Source organism: Protomyctophum parallelum, assembly GCF_964188405.1.
Source record: "Protomyctophum parallelum genome assembly, chromosome: 9".
NCBI lineage: Eukaryota > Metazoa > Chordata > Actinopteri > Myctophiformes > Myctophidae > Protomyctophum > Protomyctophum parallelum.
Window position 1 is genome coordinate 34,248,425 of NC_139706.1, and position 26,014 is coordinate 34,274,438.

Here is a 26,014-nt window from a genome sequence, read left to right on the forward strand (position 1 = left end):
CAGGGTTGGAGTTTAAATAAATGGAGAGGGGAGGAGTGTGGGTCGGCCAGGGTTCTTAACCTCTTCAGCAGTTTAAAACAAATGGAGAGGGGAGGAGTGTGGGTCGGCCGGGGTTCTTAACCTCTTCAGCAGTTTAAAACAAATGGAGAGGGGAGGAGTGTGGGTCGGCCGGGGTTCTTAACCTCTTCAGCAGTTTAAAACAAATGGAGAGGGGAGGAGTGTGGGTCGGCCGGGGTTCTTAACCTCTTCAGCAGTTTAAAACAAATGGAGAGGGGAGGAGTGTGGGTCGGCCGGGGTTCTTAACCTCTTCAGCAGTTTAAAACAAATGGAGAGGGGAGGAGTATGGGTCGGCCGGGGTTTTTAACCTCTTAAGCAGACATATTCTTGGTATCAAAACTACTCATTATGCAGAATGTGTCACTTCAAAAGATGTCCACGGTTTTGGAAAATAGATCTACAAGCTCATGACACATGTTTGTAGATTTACTATTTTCAAATTGCCAGAGTATACATCTTCAAAGTAACTAGTATAACTATAGTCATTTAAGCTGTCAAATAATTGTAGTGGGATCAAAGAAATGACCAAAAAAAGCCTCCAAATTCTACTTAAGTTTCGCACAAGCTGTTTTCTTACCGTATACGAAGACACGTATCCATTCGTCATTAAAAAAAAGGAAAAAAAAAACATGCAGAGCGTTCCATAACGAATTAGCGGATTTACCGTCCATGTGGGTCAAACGCTAGAACTCCTATTCAATCGCGCAATTGGTTTTAGTTTTTTGTTTACATCTGTTCTAGATGATATGACAGCAACTCTCCATGCATTGTTGAGACTGCACTCTTCCTGGTCTATGCGTGTGCTGACGTTAGACCCCTCCTACGCTTTTCTTATTTTTTTGGGTCAATATACATATTATCCACTTACTTTTGTAAAAGAAAAAGGGTTAGGAAGAAATTCCCCTTTAACTCTTTTTTTATGTATATATCCGTACCCCCCAGCTATGAGACGTTATCAGCCAGTACATAGAGGTAAACAGTGTGCGCTAATGCTAATGATAGCCCATCCTTAGAGCACCTGCACCTGGCTCGCTGATAACAAACTATCTTTATACCTGGGAAAAACTGAATCCATTCTCTTTGGATCAAATAGTAATCTCAGCAAGGCAGATGGCTTCTTGGTAGTGGGTGACAATATTATCACACGAAAAGATGAAATTACCTACCTAGGTTCCCCCCGAACCCACCTCACCCCTGCCCATTCCAGCCTTTGACAGGCTTGTGGTCGATGACAGAGTGCTAATCCAGGCCATTTTGGCTGGCCTTTACTTTTTCTCCCTCTGTCAAATAAATAGCATCTTCCCACGACCCTGGCTCACCTGTTGAACCCCTCCATCCCTCCGGTACTGCTGCAGAAAGGTCTCCAGGTAATCCCCATCAAAGTATCTTTGTGGAAGACACTGAACCCTTATGCTTAAGTCATGCTCTGTCGCTCTGTCATTCTAGGTCACAGCGCATTGCATCTGCATTGCGCTGTGACCTTGTACACCTTGTACACATCAGCTTATTTTGTGTCATATGACAATTATAGTGGGCCCTAAAAAAGTGTAGAGCATCATCTACAAACATTAAATATGTACCATGTTTTACACATACGTGCGCGTGCCCCCACCCACTCCCACAGACGGACATACGTACGCACGCACACACACACACACACACACACAGAATAATAAATTCTTTAAAATCATATTACTATAAATGTTTATGCACCTATGTACTTGTTCTTCTATACACCATGTGAGGCGGAAAACAGCAGCCGTATGTGGGCAAACATGTCCACTTCTAATCAGATAATGAGATAATGTGGTTGAATGGTTTTAATTCACGTTATATGGTGGATGGTAAGGATCCATTGACTCGTTGAATTAACACTTTTACGGTTCATAATTTACGATATTTTACTGATTTCCCTCAATTGACACAAATAATTGGGTTCTCTAACCCCATCAAATCGATCCTTCCAATCCTCCTATCATTTATATATTCTATCCCATCCCCGCACGCATGCACGCATGCACGGCACACACACGCACACATACACACACACACACACACACACACACATCTCAGAGATTATTCAGATATACTGCAGAGCCCAGGGGGAAAGAGAATCTCTGGCAGTCAGTTTCTGCTGAATCCAGAATTCACCGCTTTTCTAATTAGTGAACTCATTGTATTTTCCCCTCCCTTCCGCTCTCCATGACTGGCTGTGTCATGCGTGCGTGCGTGCAAACTCTTGTTTGCGTGCGTGTATAATTGACATTCACATTCGTTCAGCATGTTTCCAGTACGTCTTTTGTGTGACCAAAAGAGTTGTGCGCGGTAGTCTAAGACAGTGGTTCGCAGGCATTTTTAAGGACCTCCAAATGTATATGCATAAAAGATTGAAAAGATATGATGCCAGGGACCCCCATAAGTGGAGATATTAGCTCTTAAATTAAAGTACAGAATTCTACAACTGTCTCTAGAGAGTGAGGGAAAAAATGCCACAAAGGCATACAGTACAGGCACTCAAGGTGGATTTGTAAGTAAAAGGCCGTTATTTAAGTACAGGCTACAATTTGTAGGCCAGATTTAAATAAAGACCTTTTACTTGACCACATGGCCATGGTCTGTGGCCTTTCCTCCCATATAGCCAATTTTAATATAGGATTCTGGAAAATCTGACTGACTTCCTAATCGGCACATCACTTCCTTTGGTTGTCTTTCATCAAGTCACATTTCCATTTAGTTGTATTCAAAGTTGTGTCCTTGTTCCACGTCTTGTGTTGATATTGTTCTCTGGGCCAGGTGTCATTTAATAAAATACACTTATGTAAATGGCTTGGACCGCCTGGACAATTATTAGATTATGTAAAACCGAAACGTACATAATGCTAAAGGATAAACTCTCAATTCTATCCCACCTACAATAGAGACGCTGAGGGCTCTATTTTTGTTCATGCTAAACCCCTTATCTCTAAACGTATTTGCCTTTTTAATTATTTTGAAAAACATTTTTGAATTGTTCAACTAGCTGATCTACATCGACAGTGTCTTACCATGGCTATCCATTCAGTGTGCCTTTAATAAGAAAGGAAGACGGACAGTGCACAGTTTGTGCACCTTTTATTCCCCTGATGCATTGAAGTGTGTGTGTGTGTGTGTGTGTGTGTGTGTGTGTGTGTGTGTGTGTGTGTGTGTGTGTGTGTGTGTGTGTGTGCATTACATTCACCCATTCACCCACCGATGACAGAGGCACCATCCTGCACATCGGGAGCAATTAGGGGTTCAGTGTCTTGCTCAAGGACACTTTGACAATAACTCTGGGGGAGCCCGGGTTTGAACTGCCAACCTTGCAGTTCCCATCCGGCCAGCTCTACCCCTGAGCTACCGCCACCCCCTGGACATGATGTACAGCTACATCCCATTGACATGACGCTAGTGTGTCGCAGGGACTTCACCTCAATTCAACCCTTGTTGCTGAGTGCCAAGCAGGGAGGCACTGGGTCCCTTTTTTCAGAGTCTTTGGTTTGACTTAGCCAGGGATCGAACCCTGACCTCCCAGTCTCAGGGCGGACACTCTAAACGCAAAGGCCTCTGAGCTGGTTGACTTTTTTTTTCTTTTTTCTAGCTGTACACAGTTCAGTTATCAGTTATCCTTCTGACGCTGATTTAAATGTTGTCTATATTTGTTTTGGCATACTACGACCCAATGTTGGTATAAAAGACACTTGATTCATGTACAACGTACTGTATGCTGTCAAAATGTAAAAACTCTATACAAATTATAAATTACAAAAAAAAAAATACTTGCCTGAAATACATGACGATAAACTAATTCAATTTCCCTTAGAGTGCAAATGTTATTCTGACTATATGTGTGTGGGTAGAGATGTTGCATGATGACCTTTTCTGAGGTTTGTCTGACAAAATCATAATTGCCTGGCCTTTACATTATACAAATAGGTTTTCTTTTAGAGTGCAACTAGTCATGATTATTCTTATCACACTTTCAATTCAGTGGCTATACAGGATTTACAGGAACACTTCATCACAGTGAGAGTAATGGATTGACAGACAGTACGTAATAGGTGGTTATACTCACCCCCTTTGAATTATTTATGGCTGTCCTGCACATGGAAGGAAGGGGAATACATTGCTGGTAGATGAGTGATCTGCGTGATGAGTGATGCCATTACAATTCGATCTAAGTTAGCCAAAGTAGCTATTCGCTGACAGACTTCAAATCTATTAGAGTTTCTGAAGTCTTTGAGGGACCTCTAGTGGCGTGTCCAGACCAGGGGGGCAGTCAGACAGATATTTTGTGAAGCCACTAAGGAAATCGTAGTTCATATAATGGCCTGTTGTGGCGCTGTCATTGGACCCAGAAAAACCCATAGCCCCATAGAAGTCCATGTATTTGGGCCCAACTTCACCTAGATTGTATTAACTTAATAAACATGGTCATGAATACTTTCTGCTTCCAGTCACTAGTTTAAAGTCTCATTTCTAATGTCATAATATTCTTTTTGGAAAAGTATGGTCCCATTAATTAAAAAAATGACCATAAAGTCGCGTATGTTCTGAGGGGCGTGGCTACCGTTACAGTCTATGATCGGGATTCCCCTCCCACTCGAGTCAAAATAAAAACCAACGGAGAAGAAGGGGGGAAGTCCCGCCTCGTTGTCTGGGCCAGCCAATGGCCAGCTGGGCCAAAACGGAGCCAGCCAATGGCCAGCTGGGCCAAAACGGATCTAGAAAGATGGCGACTTACAGTGCAGGAATAACAGGCTTCATTTTACGTCCATGTTAGACCCAGGGAACGCTTTGTCCATATTATTTACAGTCTATGGTCCAGACTTACAGTATGCAGGGGGTGGAATGTAGCATGGACATACAGCACACAGATGAGGAAGGATATGAAGTGAAAACACTGCGTGATACAGACAGACAGACAGACTGATACAAAGAGACACGCAGTGAGAACTATTCCAGTCTTCCTCCTTATTTCTGCATAGGGCTATTCGGGCCACAATTCCACCCCGCCATTGGACTCTGTTTTGGGCTCTTTTTTTTGCTGTTTTCTTCAGCTAGGTCCACGGTTATCTTTGCCTCACTCGTCTCAACTGATCTCCTCCTGGTCCCTTTTGGCCTCCGCACTTTACTTTTGCCCTGTGGATTCCACAGGGCACTTCACATTCTGGCTGATGGACATTTGGTTGCTTCTGTCCAACAGGCTGGCGTCTGAAAATGTTCATTTTTCAAGTCTTAGTCATCTGTTGACAAAGGTCTAGAGTTAGTTTTTGGTGCCATGTGTCTGAATCATAGAGGAGGACTACCTTGACATCAGTGTTGAATATCAACAGATAGATAAGAGACAGTGCCTTGGGGTTCCATATGCTACATCGTGTTAACCGTGTCTGGCCTTGTTGATTCTGCTTTTGATGTCATCGTCTGATCCTCCATCTTTGCTAAGTATATTTGACGCGGTCAGGCATTCTCTCCCTAGTCTATGATGCATCTTTGGAGAGTCGTGTTACCTTGAACTGCACATCTTGTTTTTCTTTATGTCTTCAAGTTGTTTAGTGAAGGTCCACTGGATGTCTTACTGGTAATTCTGTGTTTTTTTCCCCATGCCCATCTACTCATATACTATTACATATACATATGTACATATTCATATACTATTACATTGCATTGCATGTTTTACATACTGATATGTAAAGTACAGTATACCAGTAAGACGCCTTGAGGGCGAGAAGCAACCTCACCCTAAAGGACGAGGTCGTGTGCACTAGGGCTTTAAGCAACTAGTCGACTCATAAATCCACTAGTTGACCTCGTTGGTACTAGTTGACTAGTTGTCAAGGCCTCAAGATCAGCTAGAATGCTAGATTATAGTCACCAATGTACAGTTTTTAAATATATATTTTTTACATACTAGGTAGTTAAACAACTAGTCAAGACTAGTAAACTTGGGGGAGGGCCCCTGGCGATGTCGTATACGTCGCGACTACATATATGCCCATATATGGACATCCCTGATGACGTCACGAGGCATGACCATAAATGGAGGCGTGGGGTGACTAACGGACTGACAGGAAATGCACGTTTGCCTAGTAAATGCGACCTGCGGTCACAATGGTCCTAATTCTTCAAAAATGAATACGCCAGAGTGTAACGGTGGCGGAAACAGATATCGTATTTATCCGTCCGATCAAGCTACGTTGAGATGACGTGTTATTCAGAGAAGCTGGTGTAATCACTTCATTTGTGCGGATCGCTGAGTGTATCCTTTCCGCATTTTTCCCAAGTGATTCGCCTGGTGTCACCTGGTTAGTTGGAACATCCACGCCCATTCTACACCATATAAGGCAACAGGAAATCTCGAAATACGTCATCATAGCCGGCACAGAGGATTCCCAAACTTTAAATTCTATACAACAGCGCGATGAGCTTGTAGAGTAGTTAATTTTGACAGGAGGTTCTCTGCACGGACAGATCTTCAAGCAAACAGCGCAAGTTATAAGTATATAATTATAAACAAACTTGCCAACTTGGCACGCATTGCTTCACTCCTTGTTAAATGTCAGAACGCTAATAAGTTAACTGATGTTACAGTTACTTTCACATAATGAGAAAGAAGTTAATTTGTAGGCTACTGTTCACCACACGACCAAATGCTATATTACAACTCGGCAATGATAAGCCCTTACTGATGAATGCACTGCAGGGTTATATAAAAAAGAAAGAACACTCGCCCGGAGAAGTAAAATAGATATCCAATATTTTTTTTAATCAGAGCTGCATTGATTCATGCGGGGAATAGATTAATATCATCTCACTGTCATCTGTCTGAATGCATATGTGGAGAATGGATTTGTTCTGATCATGGACACGTACACGTAGGCATAGCTATTTAAAGTTTCAACCATATACAGCGGGTAGCCTATATCCTCTTTGTCAGATGTAAATTAATTTCATGATGTCGTCATATTAAAATGCTTCGCGGGACACGGCAAACTTGATTGATCTCATGATGAGATCAATGTAGTAGCCTACAGCCTACACATCTACAACGTTGCCCATATTATAATGAATTAAGGTGAGCTGGCTTAAAATTGACTGGCCAAATTGCACGCGCTGATGCCATAATGTGGATTTATAGGGCTAATTAGCCCTCGTGACTGCTGTCTGTCTGTCAGACCGGCATGTCTGTGAACCATAGAATGCCATAGACCATAGAATGCCAGTTGGGCCGGGCCGTGTTCTGTCCTGGCCGGGCTCACCGCGCCGTTATATTAATTTTCCAATGTAAATTTCACCCAGATTGGACTCTGTTCAGCGGCAGCATGCTGCTGTCCGCCCCACACACAAACACACATGCACACACACGCACACACACACACACACACACACCGACAGTCAGAGAACTGACTCACTAAACAACACTAACACACACTAAACAACGTTGGATTCGTACAGTGCAGAATGCAGATAAGTGTAGGCCTATGTTCTTATTATAATTGTGAGTTTGTTTTTTAACATGCAGCGCGAGTCCGCGGGAGCCAATCTACAAGCTCACAATGCGTTGCACTGCGAGTAGCCTAGAGAAGGTTGTCAAGTGAGCAGTGCAATCGCGCATGCTATAGAAATATCCTAATAAATAAATAAAAAGGTGTCGGGGCTTGCAGGGGCAGTTTCCTTATGGGACTCTAGGCTAACTTGCCTCTAGAATGCATGCATAGGCATACAAGTGCACTCGGCTTTTATGTGCTGAACAATGTTAGGGACACATGCCTACATATTTTATCTGCGATTTGGGAACTATTTATTGATTCAGCATGAAGACTAAAGCCTTCTGAACGCTTGCGTAGATTCATCCGCCACCTACAGAGGTCCCGTAGGATTTGACGGAGTTTCCGACCAACCTACGTGAGCGTCAAGTTCACGGCCATTTCCATGAATTCCAAATTAATGTGGGAAATCCATGTAAATGCCTTTCCGCCCACGTCACGTAATTTTATGAGCGTGAGCGCCGTTGTGAATTTGGACCAATAAGTGTATCTACAGTAGCCTATGCCTACACTTATATATCTTTCTGCACATTCTATAATACAGATTTTGCTGCTTGTACCTGTATTAATGAGTAGCAAATAAACCCTCTTGATTGTTGAATCTTGATCTTTGGCTCAATATTCTTTTAAAATGTTGTCATTACAACACAGCTTAGTATTGACCGCAAGACCTATAGGCTAATCTTACCCAACAGCATAGAAATCGATCAAAAGTAGAATTAATTTGAAAGATAATGGCATGGCAAATTGTTTGTAGATGGTTCCTATGGGGTGTTGGAAATTTGGTTAGGATCTTATCTCTTTATAAAACCCCAAATCAGCTTATTCCGCTAAAGGAGAGTTGCTTTGAGGATAAACTCACTGCTAATAAGGCAAATAATTTTCTACACACACGTTTTCTTCCTTTATCTCACTTCCCGGTTCACTCCCACCCTGCTGTTGACTTCAAAGGGGAATATCTGACCTTGAGTGGTGCCAGTAACAAGCCTTTGAAATTGAAACTGAAAAGACCACATATTGCCAGTGTCTCCCTCTCCCTCCTGTTCTCTTTTCACACGCCATCCCCACCGATGTAGCACTATAAGCACCAATGCTCAGCTCTCATCCGCTCTCATGTCAATCATGGCCATGCAGGGGCTTCCATGTATGTACCTTCCAGATTCTCCAACGGGTGATAGGGAGCCTGCTTTGGTCTATAGTAAGACAGTGGATCCCAAGCTCTTCCCAACCCCAAATAGTTATGGCCTTTGGCCCTATTGCCAAATGTTCTTTTGTGTGTGTGTGTGTGTGTGTGTGTGTGTGTGTGCGTGTGTGCGTGTGTGCGTGTGTGCGTGCATGCGTGCGTGCGTGCGTGCGTGCGTCCGTCCGTGCGTGCGTGCGTGTATGACGAAAGGCAGCGTGCCTTTGCGTGTGGAAATAGGCTTAATATTATCTGCGGGTGCGGATTCAGTCATGAGTTGAGTTTAGTTTAGTTTAGTTTAGTAAGGATCCCCATTAGTCTACACTCTACACCGTAGTGGAGACTAATTGTCTCCACCAGGCCGAAGGCATGAGGAGAGAATGTTTTGCACTCTGTGTGTGCGTGTGTGTGTGTGTGCGTCCGTCCGTCCGTCCGTCTGTCTGTGTACAGCTAATCTCCGGCAACGTTAACACAGTCGATGCCAAATTCTGCGCACACACTCCCAGGATGCCAACGATGAACCTTTTCAGAGTTATAGTGTCACCAGGAGGCCAAACTTTTGAAAACCACATTTTTGGATATTACTCCTCCATATTCTATCCAAAAATCCCGCAAATCATTACACACTATCTCTATAGTAATGTGTTCAAGACGGATCTGTCCAATATTTCATATCCTAATTGGCTAACATTGGCTTTCAAAGTTTGCAGGATTGGTCAGTTTTGAACAAAAAGCCTGAAATCATGAACGCAGCGTGCAATAAGTCTTTCACAGACTTTCCTACTAGGCTGAGGAATATATCCCACCCTTTTCACATTGGCCTGTTATAGCACCACCAACAGGTGGATTTTTGCAAATCACATTGCAAAACATTTTTGCAAAACAAAATGCCTCAAATCATCCAATTGCCATCCAAGGTGTAAGAAGAAATGGCACCCTTTTTACATTAGCCTATTATAGCACCACCAGGAGGCCACGACCTGACCTGCCCTGGTGGAGACCTGTGCCCCAAGGGGAACTTTATAGTTCTCCCTGGGGTCCAGGCAAAGCATCAATACAAATCATAAACTGCAGTACAGTATGACCAATGTTGTTGAGCAAACACACAAACTTAGAGAGCAAACTTTACATAACAGGAAAATACAAACTGATTTGGCTGTCAAAAAATACCAAAAACATATTAATAACCTAATATAATATAATTTCCTTCACTTTCCTTTGGAAGTATTTCTTGTTAGAGTCAAGTTGACCAATCAAATGATCACTTTTGATGATCTTGAAAAGCAATGCCATGGTATCTGTTGGTCGTTAAAAAGTGCTGAAAGGTATCAATTAAGCCAAGGCCTTTAATAAGGTATTCAAATATCTTGATGCAATATCCTGAGGTAGGCCCATAAAAGGTTGTCATTTAAATTAGCATAATTGCTTATTTCAGGTGGTTTCAACGGTTTTGTCAAATTTCTCTCATAAAGCAGAGAGAGAGAGAGAGAGACTGAGATAGAGAGAGGCAGAGATAGGGACTGTAAGTGTGCGTGCATGCCTTTGTGCGTGCCTGTGTGCCTGTGAGCGTGCGTGCGTGCGACTGAATGCAAGAACGTTCTTTCTCTCTCCCTGAAGTTTCTCCTGTTTTGTGCTTTCAATCAGTTTGCGTCAAGGTCTTAAAATATATTGAAAGGGTCTTAAAAAAAGTCTGTAAATGTATTGAATTGAGTTTGCTGATACCTGCAGATATACCCTGAGTTCCCTGTGCTCAGCACAACAGTGTACTTTTCCACAGTGTCATGGCAGAAATGCCTCGGAAACATAATTCCATCCAATATCAAACGAATGTCCTTGTGTGGGAGGTGCAGTGTCAACAATTTCAGCTTACAATTTAAGCATTAAGCAGACCCTCTTATCCAGAGTGACTTAAATGGTCAAGTACATTGCACTAAGTGTTACAAAGTATAATGCCACCTAGTGTGTGAAAAGTGGTTTTTAAAGTGGATTCAGGGTTCCACAGAGTTCACTGAGAGGGTCACCAGGGGGTCCCCAGGAAAATGTGTGCCAGTTTAACCACTTAAACCTTATTTTATACTTTGGCGATTTAAAGCTCAGAACACATCGCACTCCTCAGTTTAATTACATTTCGCTCACCCCAGAGTTGTGGGTGTCCAATCAGAGCCCAATATTCAAAGTGAGACATTTTTGCTGTGACGTTGGAAGGAATCTGTTAATCTGTAACCACCCCTTGGAAATACTTTTTCCACAACAAAGTTCCAGACTAATATCTACTCAGTGATATTAGTCCATGCCAGGCCACACTTTTCCAGGTGGATGTGATAATTTCGGGCAGATTATACTACAATTGGTTTATCATCTCATCAAGTTTCATGTCAATTCGATCTGTGCGACTCATAATAAGTGAGTGAATCAATCGTCGGCCACCGGCCTAGTTGAGAACGATGCAACTTTGGAACCTAATAATAAACTTGTCAAAGCGCCCATTTTAACTGTCTGTCTGTGTCCCACAAGATCTCTGTTGTATCTGCCCGTCTGCCTGTGTCTACTGACTGACTGTGAAAAGTGGATTCCCACTGAGGGGATTCCCAGATCAGCCTCAATTGGCTGAGCCTCAATTGGCTGAGGCAGATGCTGACAATTGCACAGGTGAGGGGATTCCCACAGAGCCTGACCAGAGCTTTTTGTGGTGGTTCTGGAGAACCGTGGGTCCGCCCGACTCGATACCGGGCATTGCACTCCCCCACGGACCGCATGTGTCGAATGTGAAGTCGGTGGGGAAAACGGTTGTCGAGTTACGTGCATTACAACCGTACACACGCACACAGACACACAGAGACGTGGCGCATTTATAATAAGATACATGTCAATGAACCAAAATACTGTGCAAGGAAAGGAAGAAGCCCAGCTGGCTTATTTGGAATCCTTGTTCGTTTATCAAAATTACACAATTTATTTTTATGACTTTCATCTTGCATGCTATTTTTTCATCAGTTTTGTCTTAAGAGTTAAGGCTGACCATAATAACTCAACGGTTTGCACATATTTTCCAATCTCTCAGCCATGGCCATGCATGAAAGCTGGCTCCTAGATTACACAGGAGTTATGGACTCTGTGAACATTTACACCCAAATCCATTTAGCTTTGTTACTGCACATATTTTGCTTGTCTTTCATTGTGTTGTAAAAGATTAACTGCATTCCTCTATTCAGTCAGCCTCATGGCCATTCACTTTACCCGGGCCTAAGATGGCTACACTCATTGTGTTTGTGAGAGGTTTTAACACCAAGTTTATTTCCCCCCACAATTACTTTTATGTCATTGCAGTGCAAACAGCCTATTAGGATTAAAGTCTCCTCACCCTTTTGCTCTTAGTCACAGCCATTTGGAGCTGCTGGCAAGTAACTAGCACAGCCTTTATAGACTCATTGTGTTTTTTACACCCAAATGTGTTTGTTTTATTTCAGTGCTGTGCAAATAGGGATTTCCATAGCACACCCCTCTGTAGCCTTAATCACAATATGCATCTAAGATGGTGTGTTTAGTGTACATAGCACCTTTATCTAAAGTGCTCTATAATGTCCATTACATAGGCATACCATATTCTGAATTACCAAAAAGAGGACACTTGCGCGCGTGCATGTGTCGTGCGTGCGCGGTTCTGTTTGAATTAAATTCATTTGTCAAAAAAGTTTGGCTCCTAAATTTGATCAAATATGCTCTATATTAGTTATGTATTTATTTAAAGCAGTGGCTCTCAAAGGTGTGATCCAGGGACCCTCATGGTTCCTTGAGGGGGTTCCAAATGGACCCATTATAGGTCTGTAACTCTGAGAGTGTAACACATGGACCCAAATTGACCCTTACAGGTCTGTAACTCTGAGTGTACAAATGGAACCAAATCATGGACCCTTACAGGTCTGTAACTCTGAGAGTGTACTAGTACAAATGGAACCAAATGGACCCTTTTATAACTTTTAACTCTGATACTGTACAAATGGAATAAAATGGGACTCTTATGGGTCCATTTGGTTTTACTCTCAGAGTTATGGGGGTCCTTGAAATTAAAAAGTTTAAGAACCCAGCTGTATGCAATGGCTTATCTCTTGTAAAAAGAGAGACCAGCCTATTCTCCAAACCATTATCTAGGTTGTACAAAATAATATTGGGTCAATTAAATTTGCAGGACTCACCTCGCGCACAGCTGCCTTGTCTGTGTTGTTGACATGACATGGGCTTGCAGGACATAACTTTTATTTGTGACAGACACATAGTTCCTTTGCAGACAATACAATCTGCTTCTCATTGGTCAGTCACAAAGCTAAGAAAACAGTAGCCTATATTTTTTCTGCATGTCAATGATGATGAGATAGTTCTTTGGCATTTCAAGCTTTCCTCACGGAGAGCACAACAGTCTATCTGCAGCCTGCGGTCGGGACAAGTGCTGTCAGCGCGCAGCACATGCAGACTAGAGTTATGAATAATACACATTCCGGGGTTCGGGCTGGAAGTCCACCTCTCACAGTGTTTTTCCACTACGAACCATTGAACGTGCATTCTAATACACATTGGTCTGAATGGTCTGTGAGCGTAGTGATACACAGGGCTCGTTCGGAAATAACGCACTGAGCGCACTGTGCAAAGCAAACTAATGGGCGAGTGCGCTCCGGTGCGGTATTTCCGAACGTGCCCATATACAGGCGATACGTGTAAAACCCCGGACATTTGAAGGAATTTATAAACCCCCCCCCGGACTGCCCGGACAGCCCCCCAAAAGAGGATTTGTCCGGGCAAAAGAGGACGTATGGTAAGCCTACATTACATCCACCGTCTCACGGCAGAGGAAACCATGCAAGGCACTAACGTCACTGGGAGAAATTAGTTGCTGTCTGTGTTTGACACTTCAACTACAACACACAGTGAGCCGGGAAGGGAACTAGGAATCTTTAGTTTAGGCTCTGAGCCACTCTGCTACACTAACCTCCCTTTTGACCTCCTCCCACAGGGAAACCCGATCTGGATCACGGCACCAATGTAACGCCCGGGATTCGAACTCGGGCCTCCCACGTGAAAGTCCAACATCTTAAGCACTAGACCAAAGGGATATCACTCTGGACCGGGGGAGATATCAGACTTTTGAGGCCATCAGGCAGAGGCTCTGAGCCACTACACCGGTATATAAAAAAAACATTAAACCTGTATATCTTCTTCTTTCGTGTATCATCCTCAAATGTTCAACTCAGTATCGAGTAGCCACGCCCTTGTTTCTGGTCCCACGTGGAAGAGGCCGGCCGCCGGCGTGGTAGGTCCTCTCCTTCAACGCCATCACCCGGGTCAAAAATGTAGTGGTGCATACGGGAGGGCCCAGCAGACTCCCACTCCTGCTTCCAAGATGCCGTGTTGTGTAGGATGTGCCAGTCGTGTATTTTGGCTTTCCTTGCTAGCTTGATGGTAGCAGCCTCTCGGCGGAGGCTGGCTGGGGCAATTCCTGCAAGAACTGGCAGGTAGGAAACAGGAGTGGGCTTCAGGCAGCCTGTTATGGTTCAGAGAGAGTTGTTAATTACTGTGTCCACCTTTTGGACATGTGGGCTCCTACACCAGACTGGGGCACAGTTAGGGTTGCCAACCGTCCCGTAAAATACGGGATCGTCCCTTATTTGGCAACTAAAAGACCTGTCCCGTAATGAACTGAGACGCACTTAATCCCGTATTTTGGGGTCGTGGAAGAATGACAGCGCGTTATGGTGATTCTCAGTCGCTCACATGCGGAAGGGGCAGCTATATGAGCTATGGGAACAGGAGGAAGACATGGAACCTGGTGTCTAGAAAGGCGCTAGGCACAGCTCATTGGTCAGTACTCTTCATAGGCATGCAGCAGAGCCAATCACTATGCAGTATTGTATCTTAGCAACTATTTCACTACACTCCGGTCCACAACATTGAAAAAACAAATGGATGCTGTTGACAGCCAACAATCGTATGTACCTCAGAGTCAGAAAGTTCTAGTAGTGAGATAGAACTAAAAAAGTAGAAAAAAGTGCAGAGCTGAGTGGGAAAAAGATTTGGTGGATTTTTATGAAACAAAAGCTTTGCAGTTTGAAAGTGGATATTCAAGCTTTCCCTCAATGTTGGTGAGTTTAATGTTGTTTAATACAAGCAGATGCAAATTGGATGAATGGGGAGTCAATGGATGGTTTATGGCAAGTCACTTCATATCATTATAATAAATCTAGAGCTGCCAATTTCAAAGGACTGTGCTGTCATGTGCCAGTTAGCACAGGGCACATATAGTTCCTTGTTCATCAAGCAACTCTAGAGCAGTGGTTCCCAAACCTTTTCATGTCAAGGACCCCCGCTTGTAAGCACTGGACCAGGGCTAAAGGACCCTCAAATTGACACTAATGAGCCTGCGGACCCCCAATTGAAAACATAATGCCATGGACCCCCATAAGAGAAGATTTTTAAGGCTAGCAGTGATTCTCAACCCGGACCCCCATTTAATGGCATTTCTACCTCTGGGACCCACAATTTATATTGTAAAATCTATGTTAATTTAACTCTGAGAGTATACAAATGGAACCAAATGGACCTGCACTCTCAGAGTTACTGACCCAAAAGGGTCCATTTGGTTCCAAAGACCCCCTGGAACTCACTCAAGGACCCCTGGGGGTCCCCGGACCCCATTTTGGGAACCACTGGCTTAGTAACTGTAAATGTGAATTTAAACCAGAAGAGTGGGTACTGACTGAGAAGCCTGTATGCTTTGTAAAATGGTCTGAAATAAGGTCAAGTTTATGATTTGAACATTTGGCTTAATATTTTGTATGCTGTTTGTTAAACCTATAAAACCTTATGGCATGAACTATACGTTGGAAGGGGTAGAGCAAAGTTTTAGGTCAGTGCAGACTGCAGATTCATTCAAGTCATGTATACTTTCCAAATCATACCTTTACTAACATTTAGATTGAGTTTTTTTGTCAATTTCATACTGCTAAATAGTCAATGTAATTAAGTACCCCAACACTGATACACCGTGATATTTTTAAACCATTAAGATCAACTAAATCATATTATAATGCAAGTAGATGTAATGACTAATATTTATTCATAATAAAAATAATGCATACTATATAGCACTTTTACACTCTCAAACAGCTCATAGGCCTACATGTCAATACAGGTCAGGTAGTATTTGATATTAATTATATTATATTATTATATATTACAAATAGAACTAGAAATATTGTTCCTGAATAAACAATGTGGGGTCGCTGCCTCACTGGAAGCCAAAAGATTGTACTGTGTTGTTTAATTTAATGTAATTGATTAACGTAATTTAGACCTGAAATTGGGGGGGTTTGATCGGAAATGACCCAATTTTTCTATTAGATTTTCAAATAAGGGACACCAATTTTTAATAAGGGACACAAATTTTGTTGGTTTTTGATATTACGTTAAGTTTAATTGATCATATCTATAATTATATATAGAGTGTCTCTACCAGGCGATTAAACACTGCGATTAACACAATGTTTTGTAACATTGGGAGAGGGAGATGGCGAGGCAGATCTCCGATTTCGGTGGTGCTTATGCTTGTGCAACTTGACGCATGCAATAAAGTATTTAGGATTGGATTGAGACTCGATTACCCAGAAGCCCTGAGAAGCGAGTGTCAGTTTTTTTTTGCCGGTCACATGATACAAACGTGTGACGTATCAGAATGTGTCAGCGGAAAACCTTGTATATCTTAAAAGTCAAAATCGGCTAATAAAACAAATAAAACATAACTCTGGTTCAGCAGGGTAATAAGTCTTTATCAATAAACTTGGGAAAGTCGTGATTTGGGGTGAATTTAATAACCAAACCAATGGTTGATGCCACACAGGCAACCATTTGCTGTTGATCGACAGCACTCCCATACTCATTGCTACAGTATCGTTGTGTCCGCTCAACTGTGGAGATAGGGAGAGTTATTGCCGTCTTGCCATACAAGGCACTAGACCAGGGGTCGGCAACCCAAGATGTTGAATGAGCCATTTTCGACCAAAAAAATTAATTCAAAATCTATCTGGAGCCGCAACATTTTTTTAGCCATAAAATGCTTATATAATGAAGACAAAAGGGCTGCAAGTGGATATTAGCCTATCTATCAAAATAAAAAGTGCGCTATGGTTTAACTTTCATTACGGGCCCGTTCGGAAATAGCGCACTGAGCGCACTGTGCAATGCAAACTAATATAGGCGAGTGCGCTCCCGGTGCGCATTTCCGAACGCAGTCAACGCACCCTCCATTATTATGCCATGTTTTTTGCATTGTGTTCTTACCCGTTTAATGTGATTTCTGTGTGTGGACATCGCTGGAGAGCTTCTCAACACTGGGCACGTAAAATGTCACTTTAATCTTCACACACAACTGCGCAGGCTCTCATCGGTGAGGCGTGTGCGGTATTTGGATTTAATGTAGTTCATGTTTGAGAATATCTGCTCACAACGTTACTCCACAAATACTCCAAATGCGAGTTTCTTCATGTTCACATAATTGTCTGGAAGAGCATTCCATGTTTTACAATATCGGTATTTGCCTGTATGCTTAATCTGCAGTGACAAACTATCAAACAATAAAAAAGTAACGTTGAAAGACATTTCCAGGGAAAGCATGCTAAGTTTGCATGAATGAGAGAAAGAGGGCTGTTGCAGTCACAGAACTGCTGAAGAAAGCAGAAGGGAGCAAAGTCAGCAAACTATAACTTTTAAGAAGTGGATCGCAATCATCGCAGCTTTAAACTCCACCACTGCTGGCTGCTGCTATATAGTTTCGTTGCAACACGGGAGATAATACAACGTCTATATGACTCCTTCATATACTGTAGTCACCGTCTGTGAACGGCTTGCCACGTTTTATTTATTGTTTGATAAGTTTGTCACTGCAGATTTAGCCATGGTGCGTCATGGCAACTGCAGCCTGTTTTATGCAATCGCTACATTTACATTGTAAACGTGTACATAAACATTCAGATTCCAAATATAAAGTACTCGCCACGTGTGCCACTGGTGTTAGAATGTTGCTGGTACAGCGATTAGCATTTCTGCATCCCGCGTTGTTTAATAAAAAGCATTTTTATCCGAGCTGTTATTTTGCCATTGGCTTTCAACTACGCGCCCCCAACCGGTGTGCAACTGTGGATTTCCCAACCCCGTTTGAGACAAGTAGCCGGGGCGCTCGGATAAAAATGCTTTTTATTAAACAACGCGGGATGCAGCAATGCTAATCACTGTACCAGCAAATTTCTAACCCCCGTGGCACATGTGGCGAGGACCTTATATTTGAAATCGGAATGTTTATATACACGTTTGGACTGCGATTGCGTAAAACAGGCTGCTGTTGCGTCATGGGATACTGCAGATTAAGCATACAGGCAATCCATCTTCTGCATTGGCTGTGAAGGCATAAGCGTCTGTCCACGAATTGTTAAATCCTCTGTTTTCGTCGGCTATCTTTCTTTTTCTCCCTGTAGATGTAGAAGCCATAGCGTAGCAGGCACCAGCCTCACTGTCACACACACACCGGTTTGTTTATAATAGTGTCAGGCGCGCAGCATGCGAGTGTGTCGCATGCTATGACGCGAATTTTAGTTGACATTATTGAAACTTAATATTTATTCTACACATTTTTACAAAATTGGGAAACTTAAGAATGTTTCTGTCACGTTTTGCCTCCTACAGAAACCATAAATGAAAAATAAAAATGTGAAAAAATAAACATTTATACATTTTCATCGATTTTTTTGTAATGCTACAGAGAGCCACCAGGGGAGTGCTCAAGAGCCGCATGCGGCTCTAGAGCCGCCGGTTGCCGACCCCTGCACTAGACAATTGAGTTGCTATAAGCTTGGATAAAAACAAGCTTCTTCTAATGCATGGCTGCACCTCAGTCTTTAGTGTCTGCTCTGATAACCGTCTTGCTTTACCAAACAAACACGCTGTTTGCTTCAAGATCAATGATTTCTTGTTTTCTTTCCCTACAAGACATGTTTGATGCTGTTTTCAGCCTATTCCTCTTTGTATACTTTATTGAGTCAGACAATATTAAAGCAAACAAAGAGGCAGAGTAGAGGAAGCATAAGCATAAACTATATTCCTTGGGTAATATCATAGGATCCTGTGCCAGACAAGGTCATGGCACATGGCACAGGACCATGTTGATCTTGGTCAACCATGGTCAGTGTTGCAGGTCCAAATGACTACCCATCCTTGAATACAAGGCGGTGTCATTCTAATGCAGACTAGTCTCTAGCCTCTGAACTGTGTTCAGAGGCCTGGTCCTGTCAGTTGTGTGATTTGCAAACTCCACCCTTGCACAGTACACACATTATGCAGTCTAGTAACGCTTTGTCTCTCTCCTAGCCTCAACAATTGCCATCAAGATGCCCTTGGGCTAGAGTCAGACTATTACACTTTGGCTGCCACTGCGAAGGTAGTCTTAGATATTTGGAAGACTATGTGGCCATTTCAAAATGATGGCTGGTGCAAGCGTTTTAAGCCTGTATCTAAACTATTCATATCAAATATGTCTCAAATGGAGGCTATTGTCAGGACCCCCCCACACACACACACACACACACGGGAATCAATTGTGAGGTGCAGTCTAGACACACAGCTTTTGTGCAACATTACTTTTCAGTTCAAGGAATTCCAGTTACTTTTCAGTTCAAACTACAACTTGAAACAATGTACTAACTTAGGTACTGTTATTTTGCCTTTTTACTTTAGTTTTTTCTCTCTTGTGTGTACCGGGTGTACCCCCTTGTTTATAATATGCTCTTTTTGCATTGTTGCCTGTTTTCCATTTGGAGACTACAGATGGAAATTAGCATCCTTGCTAAATCTGGCATATTTACATGGCATTATGTGTGTTCATGTGCTGTCCCGTCCAAACAAACAAACAATTAAACAAACAAACAAATGAATGAATGAATGAATGAATAAATAAATAAATACATAAATAAATGAATGAATGAATATGTAGATTATATTTTTGAGTTGTTATTACTTACGGCTTTAATGGCAATGTTATTCATCTGTCCTCAGGCCAAAATATTAAAGATGCAGTGCCACGACTTTGGTACTTTTCCAGTTTATTTCATTTTGATTGATCTAATTGATGTTCCTACTATAGACCACCCGGTGTGGTTAAAATGTGCAAGGACATCTTCACTGTGAGGTTTTGGTTTATTTTTGTAAGCCCTGAGCTTCCTCTCCCTTTCTCTGAATAAACACCTGAATTCAGGCAATTGATTTCCCCTCTGCTCTGAGCTGCAATTCAGTTTCTAATGAAAACTCACAGTTTTTTATCAATACTTGAGTAAAGTGCTGATGGAAGTAGTCATCAACATGTTGCCAACTCAACTAAGGAAATACCAAATATATATTAAGAAAAAAAACAAAAAAAACATGGATTGAAATGCATTTAATCATGTCATATAAAAATAGTAGGTATATGAGGATATTTGATATTGTTATCCTGAAACTTCCATTATCATATGCATGGAATTAAATGAGCCATTTAAAAATAATAGGTACAAATCACTATTGTCATTGAGCTAGTTATACATACAGTATACACACCATGTAATCTGGTCCCAGCAAATCAGGCACAATTTGCTACGGTGCATATGCATAAAAAGTGGCGGGTTGGCTGGGACGGTGCATACGAGCCGGGCGAAACTATTACTTGCACGCTCTGCTTGCGCAAGTAATAATAATAATAATGACACTGTCACAGATTATGATCGATATTGTCATTAGCTACAATATGCACGCATGGAGTGGAATTAATGTAATTTGTATGACTGAACATTCCGAAAAACAAAGCACATACTGTATGGCAAGTATTATCATCACTTAATATGCACCTTTCAGGTGAATGACATGTTGAAACTGTAGCCTACCTGTCATATTGTGTGAGCAATTAATTTACACCTTGTTGAGATATTGATGCAATCGCAGTGCTATGGCATTGTGAGACATTAGTCTCTCTCTCTCTCTCTCTCTCTCTCTCTCTCTCTCATGATTTTTGCAGGACATTGTTCTGTTCTTGTGGGACGCAGGATAAACATTCTATTTTCAGATAACTATCTTTAGTACTCAAGTAAATGCACTTTGTTGGTTACTGTCCAATACTGTGACAGTCTAGAACCAGTACCGTTGGGTAGTAGGCCTACTGTCTTCTCTAATAACAACCAGACAGAGGGACAGGAGAGACCCTGCCTACCAATATGTCTGCAAATAAAATTGCTTTGCCTAGGCTGCCTTGCTTTGCATTACATGAGGGCTCAGAATGTACCTGAGGTCATGCACGATGACCTGGGTGCAGAAGAACTTGTCGGAGTTATAGATCCTGGACCCTGGTCTACTGTAGATCTTGATACAGTGAAGATCTGAATGATGGGTTCATTGCTCTCATGATCATCACTGATGAAATCCTCCTGCAGATGCTTAAAGTGCTTGGTGAACTCAATTGCAAAGAGCCCCTTGTACTCCGTCTCCATTACCAAGCTACAGAAAATCAATTCACTATGCACTATCTAGCAAGCACCTTTGTACCTTGTGGCATCATGAAGTATCAGTCTGTTGATGAGGAGGCACTCGGGTTTTAGTCATTACCCGAGCACCGAGACACACAGGATCGGCTCCTAATGTACCCGGGAGTGACTTCTAGTAAACGGAACTGGGACCGACTGCGGGTCGGTTCGAACCCCGGGTATTTTCGGAGCTCGGGTAAGCCCGAATACCTCTGATGGGGAATAAGGGTACCCAGCAGACAGTGACTTTGTCAGTGTGAGGTGAGGCTACAGTATATGTGGGATGTCTTCTGTTCAGCCTTAAAGGGGAATGTAGTTTTTAGGTTTAAAAATAAATAAAAATCAGGGCCCTATTTGTGGACCTTCCAGCTAAAAGTCTTGGGGCGTTGCCATAACAACCGGACGAATGTTAAAAGCTGCCGTGGGGCTCAACCATTAAAAACTGAGTACTGGTATATGTTGGGGTACATAAATATACGGACCTGGCTGATAAAGTCCCCTAGCGTCCCCTTGTGGCGGGGTCTGTATATACGGACCTGGCGCAAAAATAATTAAGTAGGTTAGTCAGTTTCATTGTTTTATGAAAAGATCCAATAAACACATTAGAGTGACTTCTGTATTCTCTTTAGCACAGTGGCAGCACGCATCGTGATCAGAAGAACTGCTTCGTATCCACCCTCCCGCTGATAATGCTGTCGTTCCACTGATCTCTTACAGCTGCTGCCTGGATTCATCAACATGTAACTTCAAAGTATGACATTGTACAGTGTTTAAGGACCCCTTGTTCACTTATAAGAAGGACGGCAATAGTGAGAGCCCCATCCTGCTCCTAATAATGAGCTCTCGCTATTGTACAGTGGCGTGTTCCCTATGATTAGCAGTGTAGGCAGAACAAGGCTTCAAACTGTATGCAGCCTTAACTGCTGTCATCTCCTTTCTGCCTGCCTGCAGGGTGTGGGGTATTTTTAGTGGCCCTGTTTGGCACAGTGATGTGGCGCAGAGTAAGTGAGAGCGGGCAACAGTGCACAGTTACCATTTTGAGTGTGTGTGTGTGTGTGTGTCCTTGCCCTCCCCCCACCATAGCCTTTTTTTTTCTTATACATTTTTATCCCACGATTTTGCAACCCATTTTTTCACCCAGTGTCAATTATCTAATGTATAAGGGCGCTACACTTCCTGACTGACCTCATGCCTCCTTCAATGCATGAGGAGTCACCTGACAGGGGAGAGTTTCCCCGGCCGGATGTAACACGTGGGGGGAACACGTTATTCTGACCAGTTCCTTTCCCCTCCATCAGGCGCCCCGGCTGGCCAGGGGTAGGTAGTTTAAGAGACCAGGATTACTGCATGTTTTTTGTGAGGGTACCTACCCTAGGGGACACGGGTAGAACATGCAAACTCCACACAGAAGGGCCCTTTCGCCAACCCTGCCTAACTTTGTTGATGTGTATTTTATTATTACAATATTACCCACTTCAGCTCTATATTCGTCCATTTGAAAATAGATCAGTTGAGAGCCGATAGCCACCATCCCCTTCGTCTTAAAAACAGTCTTCCTTACAGCCAGTTCTGCAGACTGAAACGCATTTGCAAAAATGAGACTAATTTCAAGCAACATGTGAAAACCATGACCCACAAGTTCAAAGAGCGTGGGTATACTGAACGGCAATTGAATTTGGCTATTGACAAGATCAGTAATAGATCTAGAGCTGACCTCTTCACAACTGCCCCTAAAAATAAAAATAAAAATAATAATGCGATCCCCCTTTTTATTACCAAGTACTCCAGAACTGCCGAATCAATTAAGCCTATCCTTTACAGGCATTGGCACATCCTACAAACGGATCCACAGTTGTGTAATGTTTTCACTGACCCCCCTCGAGTTGTGTTCAAACGAGGCAGAAATCTGAGGGACTCACTTGTACATTCAGATCTCCCCCCTCTTAAAGTAGTGTCTCAGCATACTTTGACCCCCATCCCACAGGGAAACTACAAAGGTGGTGCCTGTGCCCAGTGCAACAGCACTGTAAAATGCACAAGTTTCAAGCACCCACATTCAGGTAAAAGCATTCCTATTAAAAGTATTATCACATGTACTACACAAGGGGTGATATACATAATCTATTGTCCTTGTGGCAAATACTATGTGGGCAAAACCACACGTGCCCTTAAGACTCGTATTAGTGAGCACCGCAGTGCCATTAGATGCAAAAATCTTACTTCTCCTATTGCTACACACTTTGTAGAGGCTGGTCATCATATCTCTGCTCTCCGTTACATAGGCATCGAAAAGGTCCCTGCCAACAGAAGAGGGGGTGATCATGACAAAGCACTGCTGAAGAGAGAATCCTACTGGATATCAACCCTCAACATCCTTGCCCCTAACGGCCTTAACATTGATTTTGACCCATTCCCCTCTACCTTTGTCCTCCAGTGTTTACTGCAAATATAACTTTTTTTGACTCTGTACAAAATATGGGTTATATTTATGATATTGAAATGTATCTTTTTGCCACTTGAATTGTAATTAGTATGGTCTATAATATAACAGACCCTCAGGTGCCCTACCAATCCGGCCCTAAGAACGGCCCTGTTCCATTTAATTTATTTACCTTTCATAGTGTTTTGAGTGTTTTCTCTGTATATCTAATATATTCTGTCTCCCCAGCTTTTTCTAGATGATTTATAATTTTCACTAAATGTATTTAAATCTTTTGAATTAATATAAAAATGCTATTGCAAATATTTAACCATTGACCTAAAATGTATTTATTATTGCACTTGACTAAATAGTAAACACTTCTTGTGCATTGAATGTCTATTCTGGTTGTATTTAGTATTTATGCATTGTTACTTGCCTCAAAATGGCTTCCCAATCACTTGATTGGTTTTTCCTGATGACGACCACACCCCCTTATGGAGTCCACCTGTTGCTCCCCTATAAGTGTGTGTTTGTCATTTGGCTTGTGTATTCCCTGAAGAAGGCCGAAAGGCCGAAACGTTGGTTTCTAATAAACATACAGCATCGTGGCTATGAGTGTGCAGCCTTTTCTCTTCTTTACTTGTTTATTGCCTTAGGCCAGCACCTCACCAACACTGGTGTGCGCCCTTTCCTGCTTTGTCTAACTGTCATTTCCGTTTTGGACGGGGGTGGGCTCGTTGGAATCGTGTCGCCCCCCTGGGGGCGTCTTTGGGGGTCTCAAGGTTCGGGGACCCCCAGGGACCCCCAGGAACCCCCAAATGGTAACTCTGTAATTTCTCTACCGTTTTGGACGGGGGTGGGCTCGTTGGAATCGTGTGGCCCCCCTGGGGGCGTCTTTGGTGGTCTCAAGGTTCGGGGACCCAGAGGGACCCCCAGGAACCCCCAAATGGTAACTCTGTAATTTCTCTACCGTTTTGGACGGGGGTGGGCTCGTTGGAATCGTGTGGCCCCCCTGGGGGCGTCTTTGGTGGTCTCAAGGTTCGGGGACCCAGAGGGACCCCCAGGAACCCCCAAATGGTAACTCTGTCATTCCTCTACCGTTTTGGACGGGGGTGAAAAGTGTGTGTGAGAGAGAGCTATATTAAGAAGAATATGCAGATCAATATAAATGGTTCTCTGTCTCCCTCCCATCAATAAAGATCTATCATGAAAATGTCAAGAGTTACCATGTGGGGGTCCCCGAACCTCCTAAACCCTGATAATGCGCACAGAGAGGCAACACGATTCCAACCAACCCCTGTCCAAAACGGTAGAGAAATGACAGAGTTACCATTTGGGGGTTCCTGGGGGTCCCCGAACCTTGAGACCCCCAAAGACGCCCCCAGGGGGGCGACACGATTCCAACGAGCCCACCCCCGTCCAAAACGGTAGAGAAATGACAGAGTTACCATTTGGGGGTTCCTGGGGGTCCCCGAACCTTGAGACCCCCAAAGACGCCCCCAGGGGGGCGACACGATTCCAACGAGCCCACCCCCGTCCAAAACGGTAGAGAAATGACAGAGTTACCATTTGGGGGTTCCTGGGGGTCCCCGAACCTTGAGACCCCCAACGACGCTCCCAGGGGGGCGACACGATTCCAACGAGCCCACCCCCGTCCAAAACGGTAGAGAAATGACAGAGTTACCATTTGGGGGTTCCTGGGGGTCCCTGGGGGTCCCCGAACCTTGAGACCCCCAAAGACGCCCCCAGGGGGGCGACACGATTCCAACAAGCCCACCCGCGTCCAAAACGGTAGAGAAATGACAGAGTTACCATTTGGGGGTTCCTGGGGGTCCCTGGGGGTCCCCGAACCTTGAGACCCCCAAAGACGCCCCCAGGGGGGCGACACGATTCCAACTGTCCAAAACGGTAGAGAAATGACAGAGTTACCATTTGGGGGTCCCCGAAAAAAAAAAGACCGGCCGGCCGACCTATCCACGGACCGGCCGACATATCAAACGACTGGCCGACCCACCCACGGACCGGCCGACCTACCCACGGACCGGCCGACCTATCGCACCGGCCGGCCCATGGGCCGGTACAAATATATATATTAAAAAAATTAAAATAAAATAAAGAATCCGGCCGGCCGACCTATAAAACGACCGGCCGACGGTGCGGACCGGCTAGCCCGTCAGCCGGAACAAATGGATTCTGCCCTTGCTGGAGGATT